Raw genomic sequence first — 23,864 nt, 5'->3', positions numbered from 1 at the left:
GCGCACACAACGATCGCCCTTGTACAGTGGGCAGCAGGACCAGCATTGCATGGCACTTGCGTTGACGGCAAGAGGACAAATGCACATTGTGCTTGCTCTGACCTCGTTTTTATTTTCCCTTATAACAAAGTTAATTTTCACGGCGAATTACTTGTCTACGACCATACCACAGGGAAAACACCGGTTCTCGTCCGATCACCGAAGTTAAGCCCTGTCGGGCGGGGTTAGTACTTGGATGGGAGACCGCCTGGGAATACCCCGTGTTGTAGGCTTCCCTTTTTCCTTCTGTACACTTGATTATCTCAAAAAATCTCAGTTTCCTTTAATGAAAGAACATTCCAAACCAGGTTTTTTGAACACAACATGCCAACGATATGTCAAAGATGAGACATACAACAAAAACAAAATAGTTCACACGAGAAAGTGGAACTTGTATTCCCAAGGGAGCGCGTGCGCGCGAGAGATCTTATCAATCCAACGTTTATGACATGAAACGTATCTTTTCGTGTGAGCAAAGAACAGGATACGACAAGTAAAAAATGCATGCACTGTTATGCATTAGATGGAAGTTAACCTAGCCCGGATGATATGCATATACAACGAAGGCTACAACACTACAACATTGATCCTGCGAAAACGTGACTTACGTGACGTAGCGCACTTCAAAGTCTTACTGTTCCCTGCTCAACACGGACAGTACGTATTCAAAGGGCCGATAAGACACTATCCTGACCATGAAAGATTTACTTTTTATGATAACAATCCAATTAACTGATAACATAGAGAAGAAACCACAAAGTGTTGGCCACAGAAATGTAACGCCAACTGATCTGGCGGGTCCTCAGTTACTCAATGCAAAACGGGCTCTCCAGAACGCAACATAACACAACGCAAAAGAAATCTATCGCGATGGAGCAGTACAAACACACATCCACTTACGTTTTCGAAACGATGCACGAGGATAAGAGCTCGACCCGCTGGCATTTTCTTGTCTCACTCGTCTATCGATGGAAATCGATGCGGCTGAAATAAACACGTCCTCTCGCTCTCTCTACGGCCAAGAATGAAAGAAATAAAATCACAGTTTTGCAGTGCACCAAGTACGGAACATTCACCTACAATTTCAGCAGTGGAATTCACAAATACAACTCACCTTCCTTAGTCCTTACACCGCCACCGCATCTCCTTCCCTGCCCTGCCTGAAACGTTACCAACAAACCTTCCCATTAGCCAACTTTGCCACCGGGTTTGGTGCGGGGACTAGCGCGAACGCAGGTCCCCACTACCAGAAATTATACGCTCGAGTTACCCACATTTGGGGTAATCGCAAGGGTCAACCCAATCGAAGTGCAATGAAAGAGCCTCACCTTGAGAGGACTGCCTCCCTGATCACAGTGCCTCCCGCGTCAGGTAAGTATGCCTTTTCAACCTCTCCGGAACCGCAAAAAAACGCAACTTGTCTGCGCATACCATGTGGTAATGGGGGTCACGTGCTCCTCGTCCTGTCGTGTCGTGCTGTCCACTCGCTGCTATGCTACCTAGAAAAGAGAAGAGAATGTGAAGGTTGGTTGCTTGGTCATTTGTTCTGCTTTCACTTGATTATTTCTTCCCCAGAGGGAAGTGGGCCACGCTCGGAGGTAGTGCTATACCGAGGCAACCCGTGGCCGGGACGAGGCAAGCCTCTTTTCCACGGCCCAGTTCCAAAAATCAGTTTAATATATGAGCTGCTCGATGAGCAGCGTATCAGATATTAAGCTGATGATAAGAAGAGATACACACTTGATCTTAGCCAAAAGGCCGAGAAGCGATGCCCGTAAATGCTCACAGCGGACAAGGTGCTCCCAGTCTCATGGCCACGAGATATGGTGGTCCGATTACAATCCGTGCCAAGGAAGGAATGCCCAAGCCAACCTGAAAGCGAGGCGCACACAACGATCGCCCTTGTACAGTGGGCAGCAGGACCAGCATTGCATGGCACTTGCGTTGACGGCAAGAGGACAAATGCACATTGTGCTGCTTGCTCTGACCTCGTTTTTATTTTCCCTTATAACAAAGTTAATTTTCACGGCGAATTACTTGTCTACGACCATACCACAGGGAAAACACCGGTTCTCGTCCGATCACCGAAGTTAAGCCCTGTCGGGCGGGGTTAGTACTGGATGGGAGACCGCCTGGGAATACCCCGTGTTGTAGGCTTCCCTTTTTCCTTCTGTACACTTGATTATCTCAAAAAATCTCAGTTTCCTTTAATGAAAGAACATTCCAAACCAGGTTTTTTGAACACAACATGCCAACGATATGTCAAAGATGAGACATACAACAAAAACAAAATAGTTCACACGAAAGTGGAACTTGTATTCCCAAGGGAGCGCGTGCGCGCGAGATCTTATCAATCCAACGTTTATGACATGAAACGTATCTTTTCGTGTGAGCAAAGAACAGGATACGACAAGTAAAAAATGCATGCACTGTTATGCATTAGATGGAAGTTTACCTAGCCCGGATGATATGCATACAACGAAGGCTACAACACTACAACATTGATCCTGCGAAAACGTGACTTACGTGACGTAGCGCACTTCAAAGTCTTACTGTTCCCTGCTCAACACGGACAGTACGTATTCAAAGGGCCGATAAGACACTATCCTGACCATGAAAGATTTACTTTTTATGATAACAATCCAATTAACTGATAACATAGAGAAACCACAAAGTGTTGGCCACAGAAATGTAACGCCAACTGATCTGGCGGGTCCTCAGTTACTCAATGCAAAACGGGCTCTCCAGAACGCAACATAACACAACGCAAAAGAAATCTATCGCGATGGAGCAGTACAAACACACATCCACTTACGTTTTCGAAACGATGCACGAGGATAAGAGCTCGACCCGCTGGCATTTTCTTGTCTCACTCGTCTATCGATGGAAATCGATGCGGCTGAAATAAACACGTCCTCTCGCTCTCTCTACGGCCAAGAATGAAAGAAATAAAATCACAGTTTTGCAGTGCACCAAGTACGGAACATTCACCTACAATTTCAGCAGTGGAATTCACAAATACAACTCACCTTCCTTAGTCCTTACACCGCCACCGCATCTCCTTCCCTGCCCTGCCTGAAACGTTACCAACAAAACCTTCCCATTAGCCAACTTTGCCACCGGGGTTTGGTGCGGGGACTAGCGCGAACGCAGGTCCCCACTACCAGAAATTATACGCTCGAGTTACCCACATTTGGGGTAATCGCAAGGGTCAACCCAATCGAAGTGCAATGAAAGAGCCTCACCTTGAGAGGAGGACTGCCTCCCTGATCACAGTGCCTCCCGCGTCAGGTAAGTATGCCTTTTCAACCTCTCCGGAACCGCAAAAACGCAACTTGTCTGCGCATACCATGTGGTAATGGGGGTCACGTGCTCCTCGTCCTGTCGTGTCGTGCTGTCCACTCGCTGCTATGCTACCTAGAAAAGAGAAGAGAATGTGAAGGTTGGTTGCTTGGTCATTTGTTCTGCTTTCACTTGATTATTTCTTCCCCAGAGGGAAGTGGGCCACGCTCGGAGGTAGTGCTATACCGAGGCAACCCGTGGCCGGGACGAGGCAAGCCTCTTTTCCACGGCCCAGTTCCAAAAATCAGTTTAATATATGAGCTGCTCGATGAGCAGCGTATCAGATATTAAGCTGATAAGAACAGATACTACACTTGATCTTAGCCAAAAGGCCGAGAAGCGATGCCCGTAAATGCTCACAGCGGACAAGGTGCTCCCAGTCTCATGGCCACGAGATATGGTGGTCCGATTACAATCCGTGCCAAGGAAGGAATGCCCAAAGCCAACCTGAAAGCGAGGCGCACACAACGATCGCCCTTGTACAGTGGGCAGCAGGACCAGCATTGCATGGCACTTGCGTTGACGGCAAGAGGACAAATGCACATTGTGCTTGCTCTGACCTCGTTTTTATTTTCCCTTATAACAAAGTTAATTTTCACGGCGAATTACTTGTCTACGACCATACCACAGGGAAAACACCGGTTCTCGTCCGATCACCGAAGTTAAGCCCTGTCGGGCGGGGTTAGTACTTGGATGGGAGACCGCCTGGGAATACCCGTGTTGTAGGCTTCCCTTTTTCCTTCTGTACACTTGATTATCTCAAAAAATCTCAGTTTCCTTAATGAAAGAACATTCCAAACCAGGTTTTTTGAACAAACATGCCAACGATATGTCAAAGATGAGACATACAACAAAAACAAAATAGTTCACACGAGAAAGTGGAACTTGTATTCCCAAGGGAGCGCGTGCGCGCGAGATCTTATCAATCCAACGTTTATGACATGAAACGTATCTTTTCGTGTGAGCAAAGAACAGGATACGACAAGTAAAAAAAATGCATGCACTGTTATGCATTAGATGGAAGTTAACCTAGCCCGGATGATATGCATACAACGAAGGCTACAACACTACAACATTGATCCTGCGAAAACGTGACTTACGTGACGTAGCGCACTTCAAAGTCTTACTGTTCCCTGCTCAACACGGACAGTACGTATTCAAAGGGCCGATAAGACACTATCCTGACCATGAAAGATTTACTTTTTATGATAACAATCCAATTAACTGATAACATAGAGAAACCACAAAGTGTTGGCCACAGAAATGTAACGCCAACTGATCTGGCGGGTCCTCAGTTACTCAATGCAAAACGGGCTCTCCAGAACGCAACATAACACAACGCAAAAGAAATCTATCGCGATGGAGCAGTACAAACACACATCCACTTACGTTTTCGAAACGATGCACGAGGATAAGAGCTCGACCCGCTGGCATTTTCTTGTCTCACTCGTCTATCGATGGAAATGAAATCGATGCGGCTGAAATAAACACGTCCTCTCGCTCTCTCTACGGCCAAGAATGAAAGAAATAAAATCACAGTTTTGCAGTGCACCAAGTACGGAACATTCACCTACAATTTCAGCAGTGGAATTCACAAATACAACTCACCTTCCTTAGTCCTTACACCGCCACCGCATCTCCTTCCCTGCCCTGCCTGAAACGTTACCAACAAACCTTCCCATTAGCCAACTTTGCCACCGGGGTTTGGTGCGGGGACTAGCGCGAACGCAGGTCCCCACTACCAGAAATTATACGCTCGAGTTACCCACATTTGGGGTAATCGCAAGGGTCAACCCAATCGAAGTGCAATGAAAGAGCCTCACCTTGAGAGGACTGCCTCCCTGATCACAGTGCCCTCCCGTCAGGTAAGTATGCCTTTTCAACCTCTCCGGAACCGCAAAACGCAACTTGTCTGCGCATACCATGTGGTAATGGGGGTCACGTGCTCCTCGTCCTGTCGTGTCGTGCTGTCCACTCGCTGCTATGCTACCTAGAAAAGAGAAGAGAATGTGAAGGTTGGTTGCTTGGTCATTTGTTCTGCTTTCACTTGATTATTTCTTCCCCAGAGGGAAGTGGGCCACGCTCGGAGGTAGTGCTATACCGAGGCAACCCGTGGCCGGGACGAGGCAAGCCTCTTTTCCACGGCCCAGTTCCAAAAATCAGTTTAATATATGAGCTGCTCGATGAGCAGCGTATCAGATATTAAGCTGATAAGAACAGATACTACACTTGATCTTAGCCAAAAGGCCGAGAAGCGATGCCCGTAAATGCTCACAGCGGACAAGGTGCTCCCAGTCTCATGGCCACGAGATATGGTGGTCCGATTACAATCCGTGCCAAGGAAGGAATGCCCAAAGCCAACCTGAAAGCGAGGCGCACACAACGATCGCCCTTGTACAGTGGGCAGCAGGACCAGCATTGCATGGCACTTGCGTTGACGGCAAGAGGACAAATGCACATTGTGCTTGCTCTGACCTCGTTTTTATTTTCCCTTATAACAAAGTTAATTTTTCACGGCGAATTACTTGTCTACGACCATACCACAGGGAAAACACCGGTTCTCGTCCGATCACCGAAGTTAAGCCCTGTCGGGCGGGGTTAGTACTTGGATGGGAGACCGCCTGGGAATACCCCGTGTTGTAGGCTTCCCTTTTTCCTTCTGTACACTTGATTATCTCAAAAAATCTCAGTTTCCTTTAATGAAAGAACATTCCAAACCAGGTTTTTTGAACACAACATGCCAACGATATGTCAAAGATGAGACATACAACAAAAACAAAATAGTTCACACGAGAAAGTGGAACTTGTATTCCCAAGGGAGCGCGTGCGCGCGCGAGATCTTATCAATCCAACGTTTATGACATGAAACGTATCTTTTCGTGTGAGCAAAGAACAGGATACGACAAGTAAAAAATGCATGCACTGTTATGCATTAGATGGAAGTTAACCTAGCCGGATGATATGCATACAACGAAGGCTACAACACTACAACATTGATCCTGCGAAAACGTGACTTACGTGACGTAGCGCACTTCAAAGTCTTACTGTTCCCTGCTCAACACGGACAGTACGTATTCAAAGGGCCGATAAGACACTATCCTGACCATGAAAGATTTACTTTTTATGATAACAATCCAATTAACTGATAACATAGAGAAACCACAAAGTGTTGGCCACAGAAATGTAACGCCAACTGATCTGGCGGGTCCTCAGTTACTCAATGCAAAACGGGCTCTCCAGAACGCAACATAACACAACGCAAAAGAAATCTATCGCGATGGAGCAGTACAAACACACATCCACTTACGTTTTCGAAACGATGCACGAGGATAAGAGCTCGACCCGCTGGCATTTTCTTGTCTCACTCGTCTATCGATGGAAATCGATGCGGCTGAAATAAACACGTCCTCTCGCTCTCTCTCTCTACGGCCAAGAATGAAAGAAATAAAATCACAGTTTTGCAGTGCACCAAGTACGGAACATTCACCTACAATTTCAGCAGTGGAATTCACAAATACAACTCACCTTCCTTAGTCCTTACACCGCCACCGCATCTCCTTCCCTGCCCTGCCTGAAACGTTACCAACAAACCTTCCCATTAGCCAACTTTGCCACCGGGGTTTGGTGCGGGGACTAGCGCGAACGCAGGTCCCCACTACCAGAAATTATACGCTCGAGTTACCCACATTTGGGGTAATCGCAAGGGTCAACCCAATCGAAGTGCAATGAAAGAGCCTCACCTTGAGAGGACTGCTCCCTGATCACAGTGCCTCCCGCGTCAGGTAAGTATGCCTTTTCAACCTCTCCGGAACCGCAAAACGCAACTTGTCTGCGCATACCATGTGGTAATGGGGGTCACGTGCTCCTCGTCCTGTCGTGTCGTGCTGTCCACTCGCTGCTATGCTACCTAGAAAAGAGAAGAGAATGTGAAGGTTGGTTGCTTGGTCATTTGTTCTGCTTTCACTTGATTATTTCTTCCCCAGAGGGAAGTGGGCCACGCTCGGAGGTAGTGCTATACCGAGGCAACCCGTGGCCGGGACGAGGCAAGCCTCTTTTCCACACGGCCCAGTTCCAAAAATCAGTTTAATATATGAGCTGCTCGATGAGCAGCGTATCAGATATTAAGCTGATAAGAACAGATACTACACTTGATCTTAGCCAAAAGGCCGAGAAGCGATGCCCGTAAATGCTCACAGCGGACAAGGTGCTCCCAGTCTCATGGCCACGAGATATGGTGGTCCGATTACAATCCGTGCCAAGGAAGGAATGCCCAAAGCCAACCTGAAAGCGAGGCGCACACAACGATCGCCCTTGTACAGTGGGCAGCAGGACCAGCATTGCATGGCACTTGCGTTGACGGCAAGAGGACAAATGCACATTGTGCTTGCTCTGACCTCGTTTTTATTTTCCCTTATAACAAAGTTAATTTTCACGGCGAATTACTTGTCTACGACCATACCACAGGGAAAACACCGGTTCTCGTCCGATCACCGAAGTTAAGCCCTGTCGGGCGGGGTTAGTACTTGGATGGGAGACCGCCTGGGAATACCCCGTGTTGTAGGCTTCCCTTTTCCTTCTGTGTACACTTGATTATCTCAAAAAATCTCAGTTTCCTTTAATGAAAGAACATTCCAAACCAGGTTTTTTGAACACAACATGCCAACGATATGTCAAAGATGAGACATACAACAAAAACAAAATAGTTCACACGAGAAAGTGGAACTTGTATTCCCAAGGGAGCGCGTGCGCGCGAGATCTTCATCAATCCAACGTTTATGACATGAAACGTATCTTTTCGTGTGAGCAAAGAACAGGATACGACAAGTAAAAAATGCATGCACTGTTATGCATTAGATGGAAGTTAACCTAGCCCGGATGATATGCATACAACGAAGGCTACAACACTACAACATTGATCCTGCGAAAACGTGACTTACGTGACGTAGCGCACTTCAAAGTCTTACTGTTCCTGCTCAACACGGACAGTACGTATTCAAAGGGCCGATAAGACACTATCCTGACCATGAAAGATTTACTTTTTATGATAAACAATCCAATTAACTGATAACATAGAGAAACACACAAAGTGTGGCCACAGAAATGTAACGCCAACTGATCTGGCGGGTCCTCAGTTACTCAATGCAAAACGGGCTCTCCAGAACGCAACATAACACAACGCAAAAGAAATCTATCGCGATGGAGCAGTACAAACACACATCCACTTACGTTTTCGAAACGATGCACGAGGATAAGAGCTCGACCCGCTGGCATTTTCTTGTCTCACTCGTCTATCGATGGAAATCGATGCGGCTGAAATAAACACGTCCTCTCGCTCTCTCTACGGCCAAGAATGAAAGAAATAAAATCACAGTTTTGCAGTGCACCAAGTACGGAACATTCACCTACAATTTCAGCAGTGGAATTCACAAATACAACTCACCTTCCTTAGTCCTTACACCGCCACCGCATCTCCTTCCCTGCCCTGCCTGAAACGTTACCAACAAACCTTCCCATTAGACAACTTTGCACCGGGGTTTGGTGCGGGGACTAGCGCGAACGCAGGTCCCCACTACCAGAAATTATACGCTCGAGTTACCCACATTTGGGGTAATCGCAAGGGTCAACCCAATCGAAGTGCAATGAAAGAGCCTCACCTTGAGAGGACTGCCTCCCTGATCACAGTGCCTCCCGCGTCAGGTAAGTATGCCTTTTCAACCTCTCCGGAACCGCAAAACGCAACTTGTCTGCGCATACCATGTGGTAATGGGGGTCACGTGCTCCTCGTCCTGTCGTGTCGTGCTGTCCACTCGCTGCTATGCTACCTAGAAAAGAGAAGAGAATGTGAAGGTTGGTTGCTTGGTCATTTGTTCTGCTTTCACTTGATTTTTTTCCCAGAGAGGGAAGTGGGCACGCTCGGAGGTAGTGCTATACCGAGGCAACCCGTGGCCGGGACGAGGCAAGCCTCTTTTCCACGGCCCAGTTCCAAAAATCAGTTTAATATATGAGCTGCTCGATGAGCAGCGTATCAGATATTAAGCTGATAAGAACAGATACTACACTTGATCTTAGCCAAAAGGCCGAGAAGCGATGCCCGTAAATGCTCACAGCGGACAAGGTGCTCCCAGTCTCATGGCCACGAGATATGGTGGTCCGATTACAATCCGTGCCAAGGAAGGAATGCCCAAAGCCAACCTGAAAGCGAGGCGCACACAACGATCGCCCTTGTACAGTGGGCAGCAGGACCAGCATTGCATGGCACTTGCGTTGACGGCAAGAGGACAAATGCACATTGTGCTTGCTCTGACCTCGTTTTTATTTTCCCTTATAACAAAGTTAATTTTCACGGCGAATTACTTGTCTACGACCATACCACAGGGAAAACACCGGTTCTCGTCCGATCACCGAAGTTAAGCCCTGTCGGGCGGGGTTAGTACTTGGATGGGAGACCGCCTGGGAATATACCCGTGTTGTAGGCTTCCCTTTTTCCTTCTGTACACTTGATTATCTCAAAAAATCTCAGTTTCCTTTAATGAAAGAACATTCCAAACCAGGTTTTTTGAACACAACATGCCAACGATATGTCAAAGATGAGACATACAACAAAAACAAAATAGTTCACACGAGAAAGTGGAACTTGTATTCCCAAGGGAGCGCGTGCGCGCGAGATCTTATCAATCCAACGTTTATGACATGAAACGTATCTTTTCGTGTGAGCAAAGAACAGGATACGACAAGTAAAAAATGCATGCACTGTTATGCATTAGATGGAAGTTAACCTAGCCCGGATGATATGCATACAACGAAGGCTACAACACTACAACATTGATCCTGCGAAAACGTGACTTACGTGACGTAGCGCACTTCAAAGTCTTACTGTTCCCTGCTCAACACGGACAGTACGTATTCAAAGGGCCGATAAGACACTATCCTGACCATGAAAGATTTACTTTTTGATAACAATCCAATAAACTGATAACATAGAGAAACCACAAAGTGTTGGCCACAGAAATGTAACGCCAACTGATCTGGCGGGTCCTCAGTTACTCAATGCAAAACGGGCTCTCCAGAACGCAACATAACACAACGCAAAAGAAATCTATCGCGATGGAGCAGTACAAACACACATCCACTTACGTTTTCGAAACGATGCACGAGGATAAGAGCTCGACCCGCTGGCATTTTCTTGTCTCACTCGTCTATCGATGGAAATCGATGCGGCTGAAATAAACACGTCCTCTCGCTCTCTCTACGGCCAAGAATGAAAGAAATAAAATCACAGTTTTGCAGTGCACCAAGTACGGAACATTCACCTACAATTTCAGCAGTGGAATTCACAAATACAACTCACCTCACCTTCCTTAGTCCTTACACCGCCACCGCATCTCCTTCCCTGCCCTGCCTGAAACGTTACCAACAAACCTTCCCATTAGCCAACTTTGCCACCGGGGTTGGTGCGGGGACTAGCGCGAACGCAGGTCCCCACTACCAGAAATTATACGCTCGAGTTACCCACATTTGGGGTAATCGCAAGGGTCAACCCAATCGAAGTGCAATGAAAGAGCCTCACCTTGAGAGGACTGCCTCCCTGATCACAGTGCCTCCCGCGTCAGGTAAGTATGCCTTTTCAACCTCCGGAACCGCAAAACGCAACTTGTCTGCGCATACCATGTGGTAATGGGGTCACGTGCTCCTCGTCCTGTCGTGTCGTGCTGTCCACTCGCTGCTATGCTACCTAGAAAAGAGAAGAGAATGTGAAGGTTGGTTGCTTGGTCATTTGTTTCTGCTTTCACTTGATTATTCTTCCCCAGAGGGAAGTGGGCCACGCTCGGAGGTAGTGCTATACCGAGAGGCAACCCGTGGCCGGGACGAGGCAAGCCTCTTTTCCACGGCCCAGTTCCAAAAATCAGTTTAATATATGAGCTGCTCGATGAGCAGCGTATCAGATATTAAGCTGATAAGAACAGATACTACACTTGATCTTAGCCAAAAGGCCGAGAAGCGATGCCCGTAAATGCTCACAGCGGACAAGGTGCTCCCAGTCTCATGGCCACGAGATATGGTGGTCCGATTACAATCCGTGCCAAGGAAGGAATGCCCAAAGCCAACCTGAAAGCGAGGCGCACACAACGATCGCCCTTGTACAGTGGGCAGCAGGACCAGCATTGCATGGCACTTGCGTTGACGGCAAGAGGACAAATGCACATTGTGCTTGCTCTGACCTCGTTTTTATTTTCCCTTATAACAAAGTTAATTTTCACGGCGAATTACTTGTCTACGACCATACCACAGGGAAAACACCGGTTCTCGTCCGATCACCGAAGTTAAGCCCTGTCGGGCGGGGTTAGTACTTGGATGGAGACCGCCTGGGAATACCCGTGTTGTAGGCTTCCCTTTTTCCTTCTGTACACTTGATTATCTCAAAAAATCTCAGTTTCCTTTAATGAAAGAACATTCCAAACCAGGTTTTTTGAACACAACATGCCAACGATATGTCAAAGATGAGACATACAACAAAAACAAAATAGTTCACACGAGAAAGTGGAACTTGTATTCCCAAGGGAGCGCGTGCGCGCGAGATCTTATCAATCCAACGTTTATGACATGAAACGTATCTTTTCGTGTGAGCAAAGAACAGGATACGACAAGTAAAAAAATGCATGCACTGTTATGCATTAGATGGAAGTTAACCTAGCCCGGATGATATGCATACAACGAAGGCTACAACACTACAACATTGATCCTGCGAAAACGTGACTTACGTGACGTAGCGCACTTCAAAGTCTTACTGTTCCCTGCTCAACACGGACAGTACGTATTCAAAGGGCCGATAAGACACTAGATCCTGACCATGAAAGATTTACTTTTTATGATAACAATCCAATTAACTGATAACATAGAGAAACCACAAAGTGTTGGCCACAGAAATGTAACGCCAACTGATCTGGCGGGTCCTCAGTTACTCAATGCAAAACGGGCTCTCCAGAACGCAACATAACACAACGCAAAAGAAATCTATCGCGATGGAGCAGTACAAACACACATCCACTTACGTTTTCGAAACGATGCACGAGGATAAGAGCTCGACCCGCGCTGGCATTTTCTTGTCTCACTCGTCTATCGATGGAAATCGATGCGGCTGAAATAAACACGTCCTCTCGCTCTCTCTACGGCCAAGAATGAAAGAAATAAAATCACAGTTTTGCAGTGCACCAAGTACGGAACATTCACCTACAATTTCAGCAGTGGAATTCACAAATACAACTCACCTTCCTTAGTCCTTACACCGCCACCGCATCTCCTTCCCTGCCCTGCCTGAAACGTTACCAACAAACCTTCCCATTAGCCAACTTTGCCACCGGGGTTTGGTGCGGGGACTAGCGCGAACGCAGGTCCCCACTACCAGAAATTATACGCTCGAGTTACCACATTTGGGGTAATCGCAAGGGTCAACCCAATCGAAGTGCAATGAAAGAGCTCACCTTGAGAGGACTGCCTCCCTGATCACAGTGCCTCCCGCGTCAGGTAAGTATGCCTTTTCAACCTCTCCGGAACCGCAAAACGCAACTTGTCTGCGCATACCATGTGGTAATGGGGGTCACGTGCTCCTCGTCCTGTCGTGTCGTGCTGTCCACTCGCTGCTATGCTACCTAGAAAAGAGAAGAGAAATGTGAAGGTTGGTTGCTTGGTCATTTGTTCTGCTTTTTTACTTGATTATTTCTTCCCCAGAGGGAAGTGGGCCACGCTCGGAGGTAGTGCTATACCGAGGCAACCCGTGGGCCGGGACGAGGCAAGCCTCTTTTCCACGGCCCAGTTCCAAAAATCAGTTTTTAATATATGAGCTGCTCGATGAGCAGCGTATCAGATATTAAGCTGATAAGAACAGATTTTTTTTTTTTTTTTTAAAAAGATTTTATTCAAATCCTTCAGTTAAAAAAAAAACGTACAAGTTGCACAAATCAAAGTAACATGTCCATAATCATCTAAGACGTGATAAATGCCTACTTCCTTGAATACGAAAAAATCAAAAAGCCCGCTCTGGAGCCCTAAAGCGACAAAGTCCCTGTACGATGAGCAGTTTCACAGTGAAGAGATCCCCAGCTTTCTTTAAAAAATCGTTTCTATTGTACTAAAGAAAAACATATCTTCTGATCATCCATAAAAAACTGTGCTACCAAAATCCTTTACTCTGGAGCCCTAACGACAAAGTCCCTGAACTGAGCAGTTTCCTTGAAGAGATCCCCAGCTGTCTTCAGAAAAACCTTTCATAGTCGAAAAAAAACAGAATCTTCTCATCATGCAGAAAAAAACTGTGCTTCCAAAATCCTTTACTCTGAAGCCCTAACGACAAAGTCCCTGAAGGTGCAGGAGCAGTTTCCTTGAAGAGCCTCCCCAGCGCAGTGTCCAAAAAAGCCTGTCCTTTCACAAAAACCTTCGTGTTCCGAAATTCAATAGTCCAGTGTTTCCAGTTCCAAATTTACATTCCTCAGTGCTCCTTTACCTTGAGTTCAGTGAGACAATACAATGCTTCCATAATTTCTTCAAAATCTTCAAACCTCGAGACCAAAAATCATTGATCCGGTGATCCAGTCCATAGTATCGTTTTACAAGTAACAGGGCCCATTTGAAATAAACATTCCCCAGAGTCCAATCCCTAGCTCGGAGGTACAAAACCGAGATACAACGAATGGCCGGGACGCCTAGTGATCGCTCCTTGAGAACGGACCACAGCCAAAAATCTGTTCCGTGCCCGCCTCATACGGCCCTGAAAGAGTACCAGAGTACAATGGCATCGACCGTAGCCTTCCGAGAACAGATACTACACTTGATCTTAGCCAAAAGGCCGAGAAGCGATGCCCGTAAATGCTCACAGCGGACAAGGTGCTCCCAGTCTCATGGCCACGAGATATGGTGGTCCGATTACAATCCGTGCCAAGGAAGGAATGCCCAAAGCCAACCTGAAAGCGAGGCGCACACAACGATCGCCCTTGTACAGTGGGCAGCAGGACCAGCATTGCATGGCACTTGCGTTGACGGCAAGAGGACAAATGCACATTGTGCTTGCTCTGACCTCGTTTTTTATTTTCCCTTATAACAAAGTTAATTTTCACGGCGAATTACTTGTCTACGACCATACCACAGGGAAAACACCGGTTTCTCGTCCGATCACCGAAGTTAAGCCCTGTCGGGCGGGGGTTAGTACTTGGATGGGAGACCGCCTGGGAATACCCCGTGTTGTAGGCTTCCCTTTTTCCTTCTGTACACTTGATTATCTCAAAAAATCTCAGTTTCCTTTAATGAAAGAACATTCCAAACCAGGTTTTTTGAACACAACATGCCAACGATATGTCAAAGATGAGACATACAACAAAAACAAAATAGTTCACACGAGAAAGTGGAACTTGTATTCCCAAGGGAGCGCGTGCGCGCGAGATCTTATCAATCCAACGTTTATGACATGAAACGTATCTTTTTCGTGTGAGCAAAGAACAGGATACGACAAGTAAAAAATGCATGCACTGTTATGCATTAGATGGAAGTTACCCTAGCCCGGATGATATGCATACAACGAAGGCTACAACACTACAACATTGATCCTGCGAAAACGTGACTTACGTGACGTAGCGCACTTCAAAGTCTTACTGTTCCCTGCTCAACACGGACAGTACGTATTCAAAGGGCCGATAAGACACTATCCTGACCATGAAAGATTTACTTTTTATGATAACAATCCAATTAACTGATAACATAGAGAAACCACAAAGTGTTGGCCACAGAAATGTAACGCCAACTGATCTGGCGGGTCCTCAGTTACTCAATGCAAAACGGGCTCTCCAGAACGCAACATAACACAACGCGCAAAAGAAATCTATCGCGATGGAGCAGTACAAACACACATCCACTTACGTTTTCGAAACGATGCACGAGGATAAGAGCTCGACCCGCTGGCATTTTCTTGTCTCACTCGTCTATCGATGGAAATCGATGCGGCTGAAATAAAACACGTCCTCTCGCTCTCTCTACGGCCAAGAATGAAAGAAATAAAATCACAGTTTTGCAGTGCACCAAGTACGGAACATTCACCTACAATTTCAGCAGTGGAATTCACAAATACAACTCACCTTCCTTAGTCCTTACACCGCCACCGCATCTCCTTCCCTGCCCTGCCTGAAACGTTACCAACAAACCTTCCCATTAGCCAAACTTTGCCACCGGGGTTTGGTGCGGGGACTAGCGCGAACGCAGGTCCCACTACCAGAAATTATACGCTCGAGTTACCCACATTTGGGGTAATCGCAAGGGTCAACCCAATCGAAGTGCAATGAAAGAGCCTCACCTTGAGAGGACTGCCTCCCTGATCACAGTGCCTCCCGCGTCAGGTAAGTATGCCTTTTCAACCTCTCCGGAACCGCAAAACGCAACTTGTCTGCGCATACCATGTGGTAATGGGGGTCACGTGCTCCTCGTCCTGTCGTGTCGTGCTGTCCACTCGCTGCTATGCTACCTAGAAAAGAGAAGAGAATGTGAAGGTTGGTTGCTTGGTCATTTGTTCTGCTTTCACTTGATTTTTTTCTTCCCCAGAGGGAAGTGGGCCACGCTCGGAGGTAGTGCTATACCGAGGCAACCCGTGGCCGGGACGAGGCAAGCCTCTTTTCCACGGCCCAGTTCCAAAAATCAGTTTAATATATGAGCTGCTCGATGAGCAGCGTATCAGATATTAAGCTGATAAGAACAGATACTACACTTGATCTTAGCCAAAAGGCCGAGAAGCGATGCCCGTAAATGCTCACAGCGGACAAGGTGCTCCCAGTCTCATGGCCACGAGATATGGTGGTCCGATTACAATCCGTGCCAAGGAAGGAATGCCCAAAGCCAACCTGAAAGCGAGGCGCACACAACGATCGCCCTTGTACAGTGGGCAGCAGGACCAGCATTGCATGGCACTTGCGTTGACGGCAAGAGGACAAATGCACATTGTGCTTGCTCTGACCTCGTTTTTATTTTCCCTTATAACAAAGTTAATTTTCACGGCGAATTACTTGTCTACGACCATACCACAGGAAAAACACCGGTTCTCGTCCGATCACCGAAGTTAAGCCCCTGTCGGGCGGGGTTAGTACTTGGATGGGAGACCGCCTGGGAATACCCCGTGTTGTAGGCTTCCCTTTTTCCTTCTGTACACTTGATTATCTCAAAAAATCTCAGTTTCCTTTAATGAAAGAACATTCCAACCAGGTTTTTTGAACACAACATGCCAACGATATGTCAAAGATGAGACATACAACAAAAAAAAACAAAATAGTTCACACGAGAAAGTGGAACTTGTATCCCAAGGGAGCGCGTGCGCGCGAGATCTTATCAATCCAACGTTTATGACATGAAACGTATCTTTTCGTGTGAGCAAAGAACAGGATACGACAAGTAAAAAAATGCATGCACTGTTATGCATTAGATGGAAGTTAACCTAGCCCGGATGATATGCATACAACGAAGGCTACAACACTACAACATTGATCCTGCGAAAAAACGTGACTTACGTGACGTAGCGCACTTCAAAGTCTTACTGTTCCCTGCTCAACACGGACAGTACGTATTCAAAGGGCCGATAAGACACTATCCTGACCATGAAAGATTTACTTTTTATGATAACAATCCAATTAACTGATAACATAGAGAAACCACAAAGTGTTGGCCACAGAAATGTAACGCCAACTGATCTGGCGGGTCCTCAGTTACTCAATGCAAACGGGGCTCTCCCAGAACGCAACATAACACAACGCAAAAGAAATCTATCGCGATGGAGCAGTACAAACACACATCCACTTACGTTTTCGAAACGATGCACGAGGATAAGAGCTCGACCCGCTGGCATTTTCTTGTCTCACTCGTCTATCGATGGAAATCGATGCGGCTGAAATAAACACGTCCTCTCGCTCTCTCTACGGCCAAGAATGAAAGAAATAAAATCACAGTTTTGCAGTGCACCAAGTACGGAACATTCACCTACAATTTCAGCAGTGGAATTCACAAATACAACTCACCTTCCTAGTCCTTACACCGCCACCGCATCTCCTTCCCTGCCCTGCCTGAAACGTTACCAACAAACTTCCCATTAGCCAACTTTGCCACCGGGGTTTGGTGCGGGGACTAGCGCGAACGCAGGTCCCCACTACCAGAAATTATACGCTCGAGTTACCCACATTTGGGGTAATCGCAAGGGTCAACCCAATCGAAGTGCAATGAAAGAGCCTCACCTTGAGAGGACTGCCTCCCTGATCACAGTGCCTCCCGCGTCAGGTAAGTATGCCTTTTCAACCTCTCCGAAACCGCAAAACGCAACTTGTCTGCGCATACCATGTGGTAATGGGGGTCACGTGCTCCTCGTCCTGTCGTGTGTCGTGCTGTCCACTCGCTGCTATGCTACCTAGAAAAGAGAAGAGAATGTGAAGGTTGGTTGCTTGGTCATTTGTTCTGCTTTTCACTTGATTATTTCTTCCCCAGAGGGAAGTGGGCCACGCTCGGAGGTAGTGCTATACCGAGGCAACCCGTGGCCGGGACGAGGCAAGCCTCTTTTCCACGGCCCAGTTCCAAAAATCAGTTTAATATATGAGCTGCTCGATGAGCAGCGTATCAGATATTAAGCTGATAAGAACAGATACTACACTTGATCTTAGCCAAAAGGCGAGAAGCGATGCCCGTAAATGCTCACAGCGGACAAGGTGCTCCCAGTCTCATGGCCACGAGATATGGTGGTCCGATTACAATCCGTGCCAAGGAAGGAATGCCCAAAGCCAACCTGAAAGCGAGGCGCACACAACGATCGCCCTTGTACAGTGGGCAGCAGGACCAGCATTGCATGGCACTTGCGTTGACGGCAAGAGGACAAATGCACATTGTGCTTGCTCTGACCTCGTTTTTATTTTCCCTTATAACAAAGTTAATTTTCACGGCGAATTACTGTCTACGACCATACCACAGGGAAAACACGGTTCTCGTCCGATCACCGAAGTTAAGCCCTGTCGGGCGGGGTTAGTACTTGGATGGGAGACCGCCTGGGAATACCCCCGTGTTGTAGGCTTCCCTTTTTCCTTCTGTACACTTGATTATCTCAAAAAATCTCAGTTTCCTTTAATGAAAGAACATTCCAAACCAGGTTTTTTGAACACAACATGCCAACGATATGTCAAAGATGAGACATACAACAAAAACAAAATAGTTCACACGAGAAAGTGGAACTTGTATTCCCAAGGGAGCGCGTGCGCGCGAGATCTTATCAATCCAACGTTTATGACATGAAACGTATCTTTTCGTGTGAGCAAAGAACAGGATACGACAAGTAAAAAATGCATGCACTGTTATGCATTAGATGAAGTTAACCTAGCCCGGATGATATGCATACAACGAAGGCTACAACACTACAACATTGATCCTGCGAAAACGTGACTTACGTGACGTAGCGCACTTCAAAGTCTTACTGTTCCCTGCTCAACACGGACAGTACGTATTCAAAGGGCCGATAAGACACTATCCTGACCATGAAAGATTTACTTTTTATGATAACAATCCAATTAACTGATAACATAGAGAAACCACACAAGTGTTTGCCACAGAAATGTAACGCCAACTGATCTGGCGGGTCCTCAGTTACTCAATGCAAAACGGGCTCTCCAGAACGCAACATAACACAACGCAAAAGAAATCTATCGCGATGGAGCAGTACAAACACACATCCACTTACGTTTTCGAAACGATGCACGAGGATAAGAGCTCGACCCGCTGGCATTTTCTTGTCTCACTCGTCTATCGATGGAAATCGATGCGGCTGAAATAAACACGTCCTCTCGCTCTCTCTACGGCCAAGAATGAAAGAAATAAAATCACAGTTTTGCAGTGCACCAAGTACGGAACATTCACCTACAATTTCAGCAGTGGAATTCACAAATACAACTCACCTTCCTTAGTCCTTACACCGCCACCGCATCTCCTTCCCTGCCCTGCCTGAAACGTTACCAACAAACCTTCCCATTAGCCAACTTGCCACCGGGGTTTGGTGCGGGGACTAGCGCGAACGCAGGTCCCCACTACCAGAAATTATACGCTCGAGTTACCCACATTTGGGGTAATCGCAAGGGTCAACCCAATCGAAGTGCAATGAAAGAGCCTCACCTTGAGAGGACTGCCTCCCTGATCACAGTGCCTCCCGCGTCAGGTAAGTATGCCTTTTCAACCTCTCCGGAACCGCAAAACGCAACTTGTCTGCGCATACCATGTGGTAATGGGGGTCACGTGCTCCTCGTCCTGTCGTGTCGTGCTGTCCACTCGCTGCTATGCTACCTAGAAAAGAGAAGAGAATGTGAAGGTTGGTTGCTTGGTCATTTGTTCTGCTTTCACTTGATTATTTCTTCCCAGAGGGAAGTGGGCCACGCTCGGAGGTAGTGCTATACCGAGGCAACCCGTGGCCGGGACGAGGCAAGCCTCTCTTTCCACGGCCCAGTTCCAAAAATCAGTTTAATATATGAGCTGCTCGATGAGCAGCGTATCAGATATTAAGCTGATAAGAACAGATACTACACTTGATCTTAGAAGGAGTAAAGAAGCGATGCCCGTAAATGCGGTCACAGCGGACAAGGTGATCCCAGTCTCATGGCCACGAGATATGGTGGTCCCGATTACAACCCGTGCCAAGGAAGGAATGCCCAAAAGCCAACCTGAACGCGAGGCGAACACAACGATTCGCCCTTGTACAGTGGGCAGCAGGACCAGCATTGCATGGGCACTTTGCGTTAGACGACAAGAGGACAAATGCAACATTGTGCTTGATCGGACCTAGTTTTTATTTTTCCCTTATAACAAAGTTAATTTTCACGGCGAATTTACTTGTCTACGACCATACCACAAAGGGAAAACACCGGTTCTCGTCCGATCACCGACGGTTAAGCCCTGTCGGGCGGGGTTTAGTAACTGGATGGGAGACCGCCTGGGAATACCCCTGTGTGTGTAGGCTTCCTTTTTTCCTTCTGTACACCTGCTTATCTCAAAAAATCTCAGTTTCCTTTAATGAAAGAACATTCCACGCACAGGTTTTTGAAACACAACATGCCAACGATATGTCAAAGATGACGACATACAAAAAAACAAAAGAGTTCACACGAGAAAGTGGAAACTTGTATTCCCAAGGGGAGCGCGTGCGCGCGAGCTCTTATCAATCCAACGTTTATGACATGAAACGTATCTTGTTCGTGTGAGCAAAGAACAGGATACGACAAGTAAAAAAAAATGCACTGTTATGCATTAGCTGGAAGTTAACCTAGCCCCGGATGATATGCCTACAACCGAAGGCTACCACACTTACAAACTTGATCATGCGAAAACGTGACTTACGTGGGAATAAGCGCAATTCAAAGTCTTACTGTTCCCTGCTCAACACGGACCGTACGTATTCAAAGGGCCGATAAAGAACACTATCCGCGACCATGAAAGATTTACTTTTTATGCTCACAATCCAATTAACTGATAACATAGAGAAACCACAAAGTGTTGGCCACAGAAATGTAACGCCAACTGATCTGGCGGGTCCTCAGTTACTCAATGCAAAACGGGCTCTCCAGAACGCAACATAACACAACGCAAAAGAAATCTATCGCGATGGAGCAGTACAAACACACATCCACTTACGTTTTCGAAACGATGCACGAGGATAAGAGCTCGACCCGCTGGCATTTTCTTGTCTCACTCGTCTATCGATGGAAATCGATGCGGCTGAAATAAACACGTCCTCTCGCTCTCTCTACGGCCAAGAATGAAAGAAATAAAATCACAGTTTTGCAGTGCACCAAGTACGGAACATTCACCTACAATTTCAGCAGTGGAATTCACAAATACAACTCACCTTCCTTAGTCCTTACACCGCCACCGCATCTCCTTCCCTGCCCTGCCTGAAACGTTACCAACAAACCTTCCCATTAGCCAACTTTGCCACCGGGTTTGGTGCGGGGACTAGCGCGAACGCAGGTCCCCACTACCAGAAATTATACGCTCGAGTTACCCACATTTGGGGTAATCGCAAGGGTCAACCCAATCGAAGTGCAATGAAAGAGCCTCACCTTGAGAGGACTGCCTCCCTGATCACAGTGCCTCCCGCGTCAGGTAAGTATGCCTTTTCAACCTCTCCGGAACCGCAAAACGCAACTTGTCTGCGCATACCATGTGGTAATGGGGGTCACGTGCTCCTCGTCCTGTCGTGTCGTGCTGTCCACTCGCTGCTATGCTACCTAGAAAAGAGAAGAGAATGTGAAGGTTGGTTGCTTGGTCATTTGTTCTGCTTTCACTTGATTATTTCTTCCCCAGAGGGAAGTGGGCCACGCTCGGGGTAGTGCTATACCGAGGCAACCCGTGGCCGGGACGAGGCAAGCCTCTTTTCCACGGCCCAGTTCCAAAAATCAGTTTAATATATGAGCTGCTCGATGAGCAGCGGACAGGTAAGACTGCAATATACAAAAAACATAGAGACGACACGAACTGAGATACCTCGCTCGATTTACACTTCAGACCATGATGAGATTAAAAAACTATGATTAAAAGTACAGGCGGGATCAGGGGAAAGAGACCGTAAAGCATGAGTCGTTGAAAGAGCCGAGCAGTCCATCGGCAGCCCATTGACGCAGGAAAAAACGGCGCCGTCTTGCAGAAGAAAAGCGTTTGGCAAACAACGGGAGATAGAATGCCAACCTGGCTTTGATAGAGGCTATGAGCTGGAGCGCGCTGGGGCGACTAGAGCGAAAACGATAGTCATTCCTCTGTAGCCAAACGAAAAACTTGCAAGTGTTAAGCATGTAGGAAAAGACTTTAGGGATGGAACGGAGTTCTGCGTCCGAGAAGCCTAAAAGCATGTGACGGGCTGTTATGGAGGGGCCAGGGGGGTAGGACCTAGAAAGAAGTGATTGGATCCAGGAGATGCCACTCTGGGCCAATGAACAGGAAAAAAACAGGTGTTCAAGCCCCTCGGGTTGCACACCGCAGAAACACGCTAACTGGAACTGGTAGCCGAATGAGGCAAGGCGTTCTGCCGTGTATAGAACTCCGTGAGCGATCTTCCAATTAAGATCAATGACCTTCCTGTCTAAAGGCATTGAATGGAGGGTCCTCCAGTGCAATCCCAATCCCATGGTCCAAAGGAGGGGAGAAACTTCTGTACACAGTGGGGCCGGGGCGGGTTCAAAAACTTAGCAAGACCTGGTAAAGAGGACCGGGAAGTAAGGGAGGCCACTAGAAAGGGGCCACCACCAGAATCTGGACCGACAGCCAAGTCGCCAGAGGAGGAGCGCCCATCTAGGGCGACCCACGCATTGAAGCAAGCATGAAAAAAGGGCGGGAGAATGTCCAGGGCAAAATCAGACGGTTTAGCAAGAACAGTCTCGGGGAGCAGACCAAAACGATCAAAGCACCAAAAGGTAAGTAAGGACACCCAAGCACCCGGGCTCACAACCATTCTCCGGAACCATTGAACAAGCAAGGACTGAACCTTGAAAGTGACAGAGACCACAGAAAAGCCACCGAGGTCATGAGCATGATGAAGAACCCTTCGGGCGACAAGATCTCTTTTCCCTGCCCAAAAGAAGTTAAAAGTCAGTGACGTCAGCTCAGAAAGAACTGAGGGAGGCATGGGTACTAAGGAGGCCACGTACCAAATTCTTGACAAGGCAAGAGCATTGAGAACAATGGCCCTACCTGAGTAGGAGAGGTCGCGGGACCGCCAGGAGTCGAGACAGCGCTTCACCGCACCGATGCGAGGATCCCAATTAGCAGCAGATGTATCACCATGGCCTAGAAAAGACCCCCAGCACTTTTATCATTCCGGATGTCCATTTGATGGCGACAGGGGAATCGGCGCGGGCGCGCCAGGACCCCAGCCATAGCCCCTCACATTTGCCTAGATTAAGCTTAGAGCCAGTCCCCAACTCAAACTCGCCATAGACACGGAAGACCTCATGAATGGCAGCGTCTGAGAGGGCGATGACCGACGTATCATCAGCGTAAAGCGAAACCACCGGCAGAGGCTCGGCAACTCCAGGGAGTGCTAGGCCCTGGATAACCTGCTGGCCCGAATGTTGGCAGCTAGAACTTCGATGGAGATCACATAAAGAAGCGGCGAGAGGGGGCACCCCTGTCGCACACCACGAGAAGGGAAAAAAGGATCTGACGTATAACCGTTCACAAGCACAGCACTCGAGATACCTGAATATAAGAGCCGGACCCATGAGATAAAAGAATGGCCAAAGCCCAAGTGGGAGAGGGTACGGAAAAGGAAATTCCAGTCGACTCTATCGAAGGCCTTTTCCTGATCTAGTGAGAGGATTGCACCAGGAGTACCAGATTCGGTGGAAAAATCTACAATGCCACGAAGCAAGACTACGTTCTCCCAATGTATCTCCCACGGACTCCACAGGACTGGTCCGGATGAATCACATGTTGGAGAACATTAAGTA

The 23,864-nt window shown here is 47.4% G+C and overlaps 31 non-coding genes and 3 pseudogenes across 31 annotated transcripts; 11 read left to right on the top strand and 23 right to left on the bottom strand.

Annotated features, from left to right (window-relative positions):
* The first annotated feature begins 153 nt into the window (after window positions 1-153).
* LOC137986563 (5S ribosomal RNA) lies at window positions 154-272 on the top strand. Its single transcript, XR_011119891.1, has one exon. It is a non-coding gene; the product is annotated as a 5S ribosomal RNA (ribosomal RNA).
* Window positions 273-1,254: 982 nt separating this feature from the next.
* LOC137986565 (U1 spliceosomal RNA) lies at window positions 1,255-1,418 on the bottom strand. Its single transcript, XR_011119893.1, has one exon. It is a non-coding gene; the product is annotated as a U1 spliceosomal RNA (small nuclear RNA).
* Window positions 1,419-1,615: 197 nt separating this feature from the next.
* Window positions 1,616-1,809, bottom strand: LOC137986593 (U2 spliceosomal RNA). The gene has a single exon (XR_011119917.1). It is a non-coding gene; the product is annotated as a U2 spliceosomal RNA (small nuclear RNA).
* A 269-nt stretch (window positions 1,810-2,078) lies between these two features.
* On the top strand, window positions 2,079-2,196 carry LOC137986538 (5S ribosomal RNA). The gene has a single exon (XR_011119872.1). It is a non-coding gene; the product is annotated as a 5S ribosomal RNA (ribosomal RNA).
* A 975-nt stretch (window positions 2,197-3,171) lies between these two features.
* Window positions 3,172-3,338, bottom strand: LOC137986572 (U1 spliceosomal RNA). Its single transcript, XR_011119898.1, has one exon. It is a non-coding gene; the product is annotated as a U1 spliceosomal RNA (small nuclear RNA).
* A 195-nt stretch (window positions 3,339-3,533) lies between these two features.
* Window positions 3,534-3,725, bottom strand: LOC137986583 (U2 spliceosomal RNA). The gene has a single exon (XR_011119908.1). It is a non-coding gene; the product is annotated as a U2 spliceosomal RNA (small nuclear RNA).
* Window positions 3,726-3,992: 267 nt separating this feature from the next.
* LOC137986588 (5S ribosomal RNA) lies at window positions 3,993-4,110 on the top strand. Its single transcript, XR_011119912.1, has one exon. It is a non-coding gene; the product is annotated as a 5S ribosomal RNA (ribosomal RNA).
* A 981-nt stretch (window positions 4,111-5,091) lies between these two features.
* Window positions 5,092-5,254, bottom strand: LOC137986573 (U1 spliceosomal RNA). The gene has a single exon (XR_011119899.1). It is a non-coding gene; the product is annotated as a U1 spliceosomal RNA (small nuclear RNA).
* Window positions 5,255-5,448: 194 nt separating this feature from the next.
* LOC137986582 (U2 spliceosomal RNA) lies at window positions 5,449-5,640 on the bottom strand. Its single transcript, XR_011119907.1, has one exon. It is a non-coding gene; the product is annotated as a U2 spliceosomal RNA (small nuclear RNA).
* A 268-nt stretch (window positions 5,641-5,908) lies between these two features.
* LOC137986554 (5S ribosomal RNA) lies at window positions 5,909-6,027 on the top strand. Its single transcript, XR_011119884.1, has one exon. It is a non-coding gene; the product is annotated as a 5S ribosomal RNA (ribosomal RNA).
* A 981-nt stretch (window positions 6,028-7,008) lies between these two features.
* Window positions 7,009-7,171, bottom strand: LOC137986570 (U1 spliceosomal RNA). The gene has a single exon (XR_011119896.1). It is a non-coding gene; the product is annotated as a U1 spliceosomal RNA (small nuclear RNA).
* Window positions 7,172-7,365: 194 nt separating this feature from the next.
* On the bottom strand, window positions 7,366-7,559 carry LOC137986587 (U2 spliceosomal RNA). The gene has a single exon (XR_011119911.1). It is a non-coding gene; the product is annotated as a U2 spliceosomal RNA (small nuclear RNA).
* A 267-nt stretch (window positions 7,560-7,826) lies between these two features.
* On the top strand, window positions 7,827-7,945 carry LOC137986531 (5S ribosomal RNA). The gene has a single exon (XR_011119866.1). It is a non-coding gene; the product is annotated as a 5S ribosomal RNA (ribosomal RNA).
* A 977-nt stretch (window positions 7,946-8,922) lies between these two features.
* Window positions 8,923-9,086, bottom strand: LOC137986564 (U1 spliceosomal RNA). Its single transcript, XR_011119892.1, has one exon. It is a non-coding gene; the product is annotated as a U1 spliceosomal RNA (small nuclear RNA).
* A 193-nt stretch (window positions 9,087-9,279) lies between these two features.
* On the bottom strand, window positions 9,280-9,470 carry LOC137986589 (U2 spliceosomal RNA). The gene has a single exon (XR_011119913.1). It is a non-coding gene; the product is annotated as a U2 spliceosomal RNA (small nuclear RNA).
* Window positions 9,471-9,737: 267 nt separating this feature from the next.
* Window positions 9,738-9,857, top strand: LOC137986545 (5S ribosomal RNA). Its single transcript, XR_011119877.1, has one exon. It is a non-coding gene; the product is annotated as a 5S ribosomal RNA (ribosomal RNA).
* A 978-nt stretch (window positions 9,858-10,835) lies between these two features.
* On the bottom strand, window positions 10,836-10,999 carry LOC137986562 (U1 spliceosomal RNA). The gene has a single exon (XR_011119890.1). It is a non-coding gene; the product is annotated as a U1 spliceosomal RNA (small nuclear RNA).
* A 191-nt stretch (window positions 11,000-11,190) lies between these two features.
* Window positions 11,191-11,384, bottom strand: LOC137986586 (U2 spliceosomal RNA). The gene has a single exon (XR_011119910.1). It is a non-coding gene; the product is annotated as a U2 spliceosomal RNA (small nuclear RNA).
* A 267-nt stretch (window positions 11,385-11,651) lies between these two features.
* Window positions 11,652-11,768, top strand: LOC137986549 (5S ribosomal RNA). Its single transcript, XR_011119881.1, has one exon. It is a non-coding gene; the product is annotated as a 5S ribosomal RNA (ribosomal RNA).
* Window positions 11,769-12,749: 981 nt separating this feature from the next.
* LOC137986571 (U1 spliceosomal RNA) lies at window positions 12,750-12,911 on the bottom strand. Its single transcript, XR_011119897.1, has one exon. It is a non-coding gene; the product is annotated as a U1 spliceosomal RNA (small nuclear RNA).
* Window positions 12,912-13,108: 197 nt separating this feature from the next.
* Window positions 13,109-13,292, bottom strand: LOC137986537 (U2 spliceosomal RNA). The gene has a single exon (XR_011119871.1). It is a non-coding gene; the product is annotated as a U2 spliceosomal RNA (small nuclear RNA).
* Window positions 13,293-14,022: 730 nt separating this feature from the next.
* Window positions 14,023-14,233, bottom strand: LOC137986543 (U2 spliceosomal RNA; annotated as a pseudogene).
* A 268-nt stretch (window positions 14,234-14,501) lies between these two features.
* On the top strand, window positions 14,502-14,622 carry LOC137986548 (5S ribosomal RNA). Its single transcript, XR_011119880.1, has one exon. It is a non-coding gene; the product is annotated as a 5S ribosomal RNA (ribosomal RNA).
* A 981-nt stretch (window positions 14,623-15,603) lies between these two features.
* LOC137986569 (U1 spliceosomal RNA) lies at window positions 15,604-15,766 on the bottom strand. Its single transcript, XR_011119895.1, has one exon. It is a non-coding gene; the product is annotated as a U1 spliceosomal RNA (small nuclear RNA).
* Window positions 15,767-15,961: 195 nt separating this feature from the next.
* Window positions 15,962-16,153, bottom strand: LOC137986581 (U2 spliceosomal RNA). The gene has a single exon (XR_011119906.1). It is a non-coding gene; the product is annotated as a U2 spliceosomal RNA (small nuclear RNA).
* A 267-nt stretch (window positions 16,154-16,420) lies between these two features.
* LOC137986547 (5S ribosomal RNA) lies at window positions 16,421-16,540 on the top strand. Its single transcript, XR_011119879.1, has one exon. It is a non-coding gene; the product is annotated as a 5S ribosomal RNA (ribosomal RNA).
* A 980-nt stretch (window positions 16,541-17,520) lies between these two features.
* Window positions 17,521-17,684, bottom strand: LOC137986561 (U1 spliceosomal RNA). Its single transcript, XR_011119889.1, has one exon. It is a non-coding gene; the product is annotated as a U1 spliceosomal RNA (small nuclear RNA).
* Window positions 17,685-17,881: 197 nt separating this feature from the next.
* LOC137986591 (U2 spliceosomal RNA) lies at window positions 17,882-18,072 on the bottom strand. Its single transcript, XR_011119915.1, has one exon. It is a non-coding gene; the product is annotated as a U2 spliceosomal RNA (small nuclear RNA).
* Window positions 18,073-18,338: 266 nt separating this feature from the next.
* On the top strand, window positions 18,339-18,457 carry LOC137986550 (5S ribosomal RNA). The gene has a single exon (XR_011119882.1). It is a non-coding gene; the product is annotated as a 5S ribosomal RNA (ribosomal RNA).
* A 975-nt stretch (window positions 18,458-19,432) lies between these two features.
* Window positions 19,433-19,596, bottom strand: LOC137986560 (U1 spliceosomal RNA). Its single transcript, XR_011119888.1, has one exon. It is a non-coding gene; the product is annotated as a U1 spliceosomal RNA (small nuclear RNA).
* Window positions 19,597-19,789: 193 nt separating this feature from the next.
* On the bottom strand, window positions 19,790-19,980 carry LOC137986532 (U2 spliceosomal RNA). Its single transcript, XR_011119867.1, has one exon. It is a non-coding gene; the product is annotated as a U2 spliceosomal RNA (small nuclear RNA).
* Window positions 19,981-20,258: 278 nt separating this feature from the next.
* On the top strand, window positions 20,259-20,383 carry LOC137986556 (5S ribosomal RNA; annotated as a pseudogene).
* A 986-nt stretch (window positions 20,384-21,369) lies between these two features.
* Window positions 21,370-21,533, bottom strand: LOC137986559 (U1 spliceosomal RNA). Its single transcript, XR_011119887.1, has one exon. It is a non-coding gene; the product is annotated as a U1 spliceosomal RNA (small nuclear RNA).
* A 194-nt stretch (window positions 21,534-21,727) lies between these two features.
* LOC137986542 (U2 spliceosomal RNA) lies at window positions 21,728-21,940 on the bottom strand (annotated as a pseudogene).
* Window positions 21,941-23,864: the final 1,924 nt, after the last annotated feature.

Source organism: Montipora foliosa, unplaced genomic scaffold, assembly GCF_036669935.1.
Source record: "Montipora foliosa isolate CH-2021 unplaced genomic scaffold, ASM3666993v2 scaffold_241, whole genome shotgun sequence".
Classification (NCBI taxonomy): domain Eukaryota; kingdom Metazoa; phylum Cnidaria; class Anthozoa; order Scleractinia; family Acroporidae; genus Montipora; species Montipora foliosa.
This window is presented reverse-complemented; position numbering and strand designations above follow the sequence as displayed.